This window comes from Ovis aries, chromosome 1 (genome assembly GCF_016772045.2).
Source record: "Ovis aries strain OAR_USU_Benz2616 breed Rambouillet chromosome 1, ARS-UI_Ramb_v3.0, whole genome shotgun sequence".
In the NCBI taxonomy this organism is placed as follows: domain Eukaryota; kingdom Metazoa; phylum Chordata; class Mammalia; order Artiodactyla; family Bovidae; genus Ovis; species Ovis aries.
Genome location: NC_056054.1, coordinates 88,606,208 through 88,615,154, shown reverse-complemented (window position 1 = coordinate 88,615,154; position 8,947 = coordinate 88,606,208). Strand labels below are relative to the sequence as shown.

At 45.2% G+C, this 8,947-nt stretch overlaps 1 long non-coding RNA gene across 1 annotated transcript; it reads right to left on the bottom strand.

The window, feature by feature from the left end:
• Positions 1–2,828: 2,828 nt before the first annotated feature.
• Positions 2,829–8,443, bottom strand: LOC101106487 (uncharacterized). The gene is made up of 3 exons (XR_006060354.2): positions 7,472–8,443; positions 5,911–6,026; positions 2,829–5,190 (listed from the first exon to the last, which is right to left on the bottom strand). It is a non-coding gene; the product is annotated as an uncharacterized LOC101106487 (long non-coding RNA).
• Between the last annotated feature and the right edge of the window lie 504 nt (positions 8,444–8,947).

Genomic DNA, 8,947 nt, shown 5'->3' with positions numbered 1-8,947 from the left:
AGTGTCACATTTTAAAACACATTAGTGAGTGATTTATGACTTCAGCTAACTCCCAGGACATTTCTGCTCTGTAGGGATTTTTAAATTTAAAAAGAATATTCTTTTTTTTACATAATGTTGTTTTCCACTGATATTTAAATTCATCACCACAAAAATAATTTTTAATGTTTAACTTTTAAACTGAATTTACAATAGCATTTACAATAATGTCAGATGTTTCACCTTTGACGAAATGAACCACAAAAAGCTTTACTTTGATTTCATGAACTAGGTGAAAAAATTCAACTATTATTAGAATTAACTTATCTGATTTTCTATATAATGCATCAGATTACATCAATATAAATTTGGCATTGTGTAAAAGCTTGTGAATTTGTTCTGCAAACAGAGTTTGACTTTAATAATTGTGTGCACACATACACGATAGAAAAAGAAATGAATTTGGTACTTCTGTTCTTATAGGAAAAGTGTTCTTATATTTACCTAAATTGACATATTATGCTTCACCAAGTGATATAAAATACCTTTAGTAACTACCTCTGTTAAGTAATCAAATTTAAGTAAAATCCTCTTAAACTAATTAGTAATTTAGAAATAGATGGTGATGCTTATTCAGCAGATTTGTGTCCTCTGGTTTTCATGCAATACTCAACAACCCTATGGTAGACAGTTAATGTCAGCTAACATCTTATACAAGTTATACATTCATCTCAACTTTCTTGGAGTATGAAAATTCAGTACTTAATTTTTCATTATATAGTCACTTTAATTGTATATAGCTTATGGCTAACAAAAGCAGTTACTCGAAAAATAGAAAGTGTTGTCAGAGAATAAAATAAGTGGTTGTAGATTTATGCCACACAACAAATGACAAACCCTGTAGCAAGAGCATTCGGATTACTCTCTACAAGTTCAATGGTGTGACTGCTTGATTTCTCCTGTTCATATTTCACCTAATTCTAACCTGTATTTTCCCAAACTTCCCACTGATCCCATGTTGGCGACCTGATGATTTTATGCATCTTGCAGGCCATGGTTCAGGGCACAGCACAGTAGGTGGCCCACCAAAGAGCAGCAGTATCAAGACCTCCCCCTCTAGCTGGGCTGCTGCTGCTGCTGCTAAGTTGCTTCAGTCGTGTCTGACTCTGTGCGACCTCATAGACAGCAGCCCACCAGGCTCCACCATCCCTGGGATTCTCCAGGCAAGAACACTGGAGTGGGTTGCCATTTTCTTCTCCAATGCATGAGAGTGAAAAGTGAAAGTGAAGTTGCTCAGTCATGTCTGACTCTTCATGTCCCCATGGACTGCAGCTTACCAGGCTCCTCTGTCCATGGGATTTTCCAGGCAAGAGTACTAGAGTGGGTTGCCATTGCCTTCTCCACTCTAGCTGGGCAAACCAGAGGAAATAGCTGTCCTTATCCACTTCCATCCAAGCACACGCTCATTGGTCAGTGAGCATCTGCAAGTGGTCATTGTAAGAGGCAATAATTTAAGCTTTGTCAGAGAAGAACAGGGCTTCCCTGGTGGCTCAGATGGTAAAGAATCTGCCTGCAATGTGGGAGACCTGGGTTTAATCCCTGGGTTGGGAAGATCCCCTGGAAGAGGGCATGGCAACCCACTCTAGTATTTTTGCCTGGAGAATCCCCATGGACGGAGGAGCCTGAGAGGCTACTGTCCATGGGCTCGCAAAGAGTTGGACACAATGGAGCAACTAAGCACAGCACCACTCGGAAAAGAACCAGGAAAAGAGAGATGGGTTATCACCAATGAACATTTAGATTTAACCATGTATACAGACCATGGCAGAAATTGGAAGTAGTATAAAGTGGAGGTGTGTCAAATCCATTCCAGATAACTTTGCTATGGCTAGTAAAAAAAAAAAAAAAAAATTAAGTAAAATTTTAAAACCAGTAAAACTTATTAAATCAACAGGAGGCAAGGACAATAGTTAACAACCAGGACTATTCCAGACAAACAGAGATGGATAGAAACCCTGCTCGTATTCAGCTGATGAGATGGGGAAGAAAGAAATTAACTTCCAGGGGTTCTGCTTGTTGTTTACACTGGTTTTGTCCAAAGAGCACGATGCCCAGAACCAACATTCCCTGACCCAAAAAATGAGCTGGTTAGTGTGGAAGCTTTTCCTGGCTTGGTGAGCTGCTCTCTTCCTCAGCTCCTTGGAGCAGGGGCCATGCCACCCTGGAGATATCAGGAGCGAGATCTCCCACCCCTGCTGCAATGTGCAGTTTCATTTTCTTTGTGCTTTCCCTTAGGGAATTGAAGGTACATTCAGGTGTGGTGTGGCAATGAAGATGATGAACTAATTTTGTTTAAGTGAGCTAATTTTGAAATCATGCTGATGAACTTTATTCCTAGGCTCACAGGTGTGGAAGTGGAGTGTGTGGGCTGTCCTGCAGTTGGCTGTCATGCTCTGTCCTCAAACAAGTATGGTTTGCTTGGGTTGTATAGCCCTTGAGTCTGGAGATGCGTAACCCTGGTGAAAGAAGAGCTTCCTGAAGGAGGAGATATAGAAAATTAAGTGTTCTGAGTTCAGCCATTTGGAGGTCCATTTGGAACATACTTATGAGAAAGAATATGGATCTGATCTCTCTTTCCTCCTAGACCTTCCCATTTCCACACCTCTTCTGCCTCAGGAGGAGCCCAGAGCTCCAGAACTTCCCACTAGATGCTCAGAGAGGTCCCAGTCACTACCCCTCCTCTCCCAGCCCCAACCTCTTCAGCCGTCTAGGGAGCAGGAAGGCAGGACTTCTCTTTTACAAGCAGGAGAGTATCACACAGACTTATAAATCAAAGTAGACACTTGGCATTCTGAGGCAAAATTTCCATTTAATCATCATTCTGTTTCTAGGGTCCCCAGTAGAACCCACAAGGGGATAGCTTAAGCCCAGTTACAGCAAGAGCAGCTTGTGTCAAAGACCAGGCCTGTCTGACAAGCCTCCTCATAGGTACGTCCATCCATGCAGTTGTAGAAGGCTTGCTTGCTGGTGGGGTTGGGATACACTGTCAGACTTTTTGGCACAGAATCCACTGTCATCAGCGCTGCCAGTCTTGGGCGCTTCAGTGTTTGTGGAGGAGCCCACAGTAGAGGTGGGCACTCTGCAACCTGAGAGAGTTAGTAAAGGCACCCATAGGCTCTAGAGTGGTCTCCTTTCCCAGCACAAGTGTCGTGTCTGTAGTGACACTGGGGGTTCCTCATGTTATCTGAACCAGTGGTTACATGCTCCGGGCCTGAATCAGTGATACCCAAGTTCATAGCCCAGCTCTGCCATGAGCTCGGTGACCACAAACAAGTCATTACCTTCTCTGAGCCTCAGTTTCCTCCCTTTACTTGTATTAGAGATACTGATCTTAGAGTTACTCTGTGAAGCACTTTCCAGTGTGTATGGTATATAAAATAGTAAGTGCTGCACAATTATCAGTTTTGTTTTTAGTTTATGTTTAAGGAGAAAATAATGCTTATTTATCACCTCCATCACTTAAATGCTTGCCCAAATACTATGTTCCATGTATGCTAAGTTGCTTCAGTCATATCTGACTCTTTTGCGACCCTGTAGACTGTAGTCTGCCTGGTTCCTCTGTTCATGGAGATTCTCCAGGCAAGAATACTGGAGTGGCTTGCCATGATCTCCTGCAGGGGATCTTCCTGACTCAAGGATCTAACGTGAGTCTCTTATATCTCCTACACTGGCAGATAGGTTCTTTACCACTAGCGCCACCTGGGAAGTCCATACCTCCTCACCAAAATCCTACAGAGTGGAGGAATTTTAAAAATCATTTTATTCATGTCAGCTAAGATGAGAACTGAGATTCAAAACCAGTTCTGTCTTGAGTACAGAGCCTGTGCAATGCTACCTACATTAGTATCTTTCTTTTTAAACTGCTTTATTAGGAATGACTGACATATAAAAAACCGCTAATGCATACAACTTGATGAGATGGAGATAAGTACACATCATGGTTACCACAATCAATGCCATAAACATGTTCATCCTCTCCAGAAGTCTCCTCTTGCCCTCTTTATTATTAACTTTTGCAATAAGAGCACGTACCATAAGATCTTCCCTTTTAGCAAATTGTAAAGTATACAATAAAGCTTTGTTAACTATAGTTGCTGTGTTCTACAATTGATCTCCAGGATTTATCCATATTGTATAACTAAAACATGAACGCTTTGACTAATACCTCCCTAGTTTTTAAGTAGATTAATTACGCCTGGTCTCCAAGAGCACGTATGAGGATAACTTGAAATTTGAAAGAACCAGCAGATGTGACATGGTCCATCAGTCAGTACTGGCTGTCCCCATGGTTTCCTGGCCCCTCCCTTCTGCTTTCTGCATGTGCCCTGGACCTTATGTTAGGGGCAAAATTGTATCCTGAGACCAATCGTAACTCTGCTCCTCACTTCAGAAAAAGGGCCAGTTGGACCCCTTCAGAGTTGTCTTTTTTCCATCCCTTTCCTCATCATCTAACTTTGGCATCCCTTCCTTGGTTTGTCTTCTTTACTCCACATAGTTCCTAGGGCTAGAGCTGGACAGATGAGAACAGAAACAAGGTGTCTGTGGTCCCCTCCTTACCCAGGCTCCCGGATGTTCTCCAGGGCCTCCCAGAACAGCTCTACGAGAACTCTTGGGAACAGTGATGGACCTTTCATGAAGGCAGCCACCCAAGGGCTGCCGCGTAGCAGCCATCTGAGTCTTTCTTTCTGAGTCACAAATGCCAGTGCCCATGGACATGCTAGGACAGGTGGAAGATCTGAAGGAGGCTTCCTTTGAGGCCAGGCTGAGGGAGCACTGGATAGTCTTTTATTCCTCCTTAACCATGTCCGGTTTGTCATCTTGTGGACGGTGAGAGGTGCATCACTACTCACCAGGAGTGGAGACACCAAGTGCAGACTTGAGGGCGTGCATGAGAGGGTATTTATCTTGTCCACAGAAAGTGCTTGTAAGTTATCCAAGCCAATGTTCCAGACCATGCCCCCACCCCACCCCAACCTGTTCTTCAGCAGCCACTTGGCCTGTGGGAGAGAATCAGGGGGTCTGTAGGGTGGCCTTTGCACAAGCGCAGAGAGTGACTCCAGCAGAATGACGGGGAAGGCCGTGATCCAGCCATGGAGAGGAGGGAATGGAAAATGGCTTTCCACAGGCACGTTGAAGGACTCGTGGACATAGCTGTGGACAGGGAGGGATTTTAGGACTACCAAGTCAGGGAGAATGAGTCTTCCCCCTGCTCTCTGTGTCACCAGCCACCTTCTGAGAAGGCCTGTCTGAGCTGGAGCTTGAGTGGGTTGCAGTGGCAAAAGATACACAGGACCCTTCACGTGGCAAGTGTCTAGGCAGAGAGACAGAGCTGGTGATTATGAGGTATAGAGTGAAGGGCTCTGGGGCTGATAAACAGTAGCCAGCTAGATGTGAGTACGTAAAGGCCAGTGGGCAGATGCCTAATAGCCCCATGGGTCTCTCATCTCCAGTTTTTGGGTTCTGCCTGCATGAAGTTACTGTAAGCAGGAGCAGAGGAGAGGGAGGAACTCAGATCTACACCGCAGTCCTGGGGCAGGAAGAGTGTCAGAGAGCTGGATCAGGAGCAGAGCCATAGAGTTGAGGAGGCCAGGGGGTCAAAGGGGAGAGTCCAGGAAGGGGCAGGGGGGCCAGGCATGGGAAGTGGGAGGGGCTGAGGGAAGGGAGGAACCTGCTGCACTTGCTGAGGGGCAGAGGGGCTGTTCCAACTGCCAGGCTCTGCAGCTGGGTTACTGGCTCCCTTGAGACCTCGGGGCCACCTTGGGTTTTGCTTTTCCTCTCTTCAGTATTTTCTTGTACTAATTCCAATGTACTTGGAGGGGAGGTTCCCTGCCTCTCCCAGTTGTATAGAAGGTAGGGTTTGGAGGGACTTACCTTGATCATGAAGCTCTTGGGGTTGGCATATCCAATCTACTGATTCCCTTGTAGGCATAGGGCACCTCCTGAGGGGCATTCCACACTTCAGTGGCTCCTTTCAGGAGGGAGCAAACCTGGGGCAAGAGGAGCAATCACAGCTCAGATGGACCTGGCTCTGCCTGGCTCATGCCTCCCTCTCCCTCTCTTTCTTTTCTGGAATACACTCCCACCCCACCCCTCTTTACTGGAAATAAGAGTGCATGACTCCCATTTCACCCAGGCTCCTTGCTCTTCCTCCTGTGGGTGGCACAGTGGAAAGGGCACTGGCTGAGACCTGAATTCCTGCCATTCCTGGGTGTGCCAATACCCATCTGTGCATAAGGAACAAGGCAGATTCTTTGTGCCTTGTGCCCCAGTTTCCCTTTGGAACTAGCTTGTTTATTCCTTTATTTGAAATAATGTTTGTCACAAAAGAGCCAACAAAGGGGTGCTAATGCATAATGGTTAGGGTCTGAGATGCTGGAGCTGGACAACCTTAGTTTGAATCTTATCCTGGCCACTTAGTAGTTCTGTGACCTTGAGCAGGCCCTCTGTGCCTCCCTGTCTTCTGTGTAAGATGATTAGATTTTAATCATCTCACCATTGTGAGTGTTAAATAGGATAATATATAAAAATCACTGACAACAGAGCTGGCTATCCATTTGGACTTGGTAAATGTTAACCATTACTAGTATTCAGTTCAGTTCAGTTCAGTCACCCAGTTGTATCCAACTCTTTGCGACCCCATGAATCACAGCACTCCAGGCCTCCCTGTCCATCACCAACTCCTGGAGTTCACTTAGACTCACGTCCATCGAGTCAGTGACGCCATTCAGCCAACTCATCCTCTGTCATCCCCTTCTCCTCCTGCCCCCAATACCTCCCAGCATCAGAGTGTTTTCCACTGGGTCAGCTCTTTGCACGAGGTGGCCAAAGTACTGGAGTTTCAGCTTCAGCATCATTCCCTCCAAAGAAATCCCAGGGCTGATCTCCTTCAGAATGGACTGGTTGGATCTCCTTGCAGTCCAAGGGACTCTCAAGAGTCTTCTCCAACACCACAGTTCAAAAGCATCAATTCTTTGGCGCTCAGCCTTCTTCACAGTCCAACTATCACATCCATACATGACCGCAGGAAAAACCATAGCCTTGACTAGACGGACCTTAGTCGGCAAAGTAATGTCTCTGCTTTTCAATATGCTATCTAGGTTGGTCATAACTTTTCTTCCAAGGAGGAAGCGTCTTTTAATTTCATGGCTGCAGTCACCATCTGCAGTGATTTTGGAGTCCAGAAAAATAAAGTCTGACACTGTTTCCCCATTTTACTAATATTAATCATGCATATTTACTCTAAAAGATTAAAATTTAAGATATTTTATTAATAGTTTACCCTTCCCTCCCCACCACATACACTCAGAGCAGGCAACATGGGGTACCCTGATTAGAAATCAAAGAATAAATTCTCTCTTTTTTTGGAAGTATTTTTGACCCTTTAGGGCAGACAGTCAATCTCCTTGGTCCTCCCAGCCCTCTGGGACATTACCTCAAAGTAGCCAAGACTCCCTGCCTCCTGAGTATAGGCTCTGGCAGCCCCCAGGCCAGAGGTGGGAGCATCCAGGCCACAGTTGGCAGGGTTGGTGAGAGGGAAGGTACTGGCATAAGCCCCAAAGCCCACCATCAGTTTCTCAGCAGGGCATCTTGGTTTTTCCAGTAGTTCATTGCATAATCCTAGAAGAATGGTAAGGAAGATGTTTACTAAGAAGCAGCTGAGCTTGTGCCCATAGGCCTGTGAAATAGTCAACATTTTCTACCCAGTTTCCCAGCCACTTTAGACAGAGCCTGCAGTCAAGACTTCCATAACCTAGCCTCATAGAAAGGAAAGTTGTACCCTCCCTTCTGGAACTGGGTGTTACAGGCACCCTCATTATGTAGGTATCAGGGCTCAGTGTCAATTAGGAATGAAATGTTCCATTATCCTTCTTCCCCTCATACTAGACTTGGCATTTGGGATGTAACTGGAGTTCAGTCATGCATCCTCTCATTTCCCCAACTGGCAAAATATGGCATCTCAGAATTGTTTAAGCATAGGGTTTTCTCCTGGGAGACTTTCCCAAGCCAATTTTAAAGTCTCTGGTTGAATTCTGCACTGAAATCACATCTAATCAATTTATACATCTACTAATTATTAAGAAGGTTTATTATATAGCTGCCTATGCCACACAAGTTAGGAAGATCATCTTATAGAATAGGGGAAAGTGGATGAAAAGTGAGGAAGATTAAGGGCAAGAGAGATCATTAAATGTGTTCCTAACATCAATGAAAATGATAGTTCTTTTTTCCCCCAATGTTTAGGATTATCCCAAACCACAATTCTGCTTCCTTTGGTGTAAAAGATAAATGAGTACAATTAACCATAGGCACAAGGAAGTAGGCAGCATGAACTGAGTTAAGAAAGCTCATCATCTTCATCTTGTCCATCAAACTTCCTCAGCCTCCCTTTTACTCTTTGTCCAGAGATCTCAAGACTTGGTTGAAAATATCTGTCAGAGCTGGCTGGCCCAAATCCTCACTTACCACATTAAAGTATTTGTTGTCTCCCTTGTCGTTGGGTCCTGAAAACAAGGGGGTGTCCTCTCCTGTGAAACCATCCCAGGAGCCCCTAAGGTCATAGGGCATTACACTGATGAGGTCCATGTACATTGGGTAGTGGGGGGTAGGATACAAGAGAAGTAAAATGAACCAAGGAGAATAATACTCTCCATCCCACTTCCCCTAAAGGTCCTGCTGCTGCTGCTAAGTCACTTCAGTCGTGTCTGACTCTGTGTGACCCCATAGATGGCAGCTCACCAGGCTCCCCCATCCCTGGGATTCTCCAGGCAAGAAAACTGGAGTGGGTTGCCATTTCCTTCTCCAATGCATGAAAAGGAAAAGTGAAAGTGAATTCGCTCAGTCGGGTCCGACCCTCAGCAACCCCATGGACTGCAGCCTTCCAGGCTCCTCAGTCCATGGGATTTTCCAG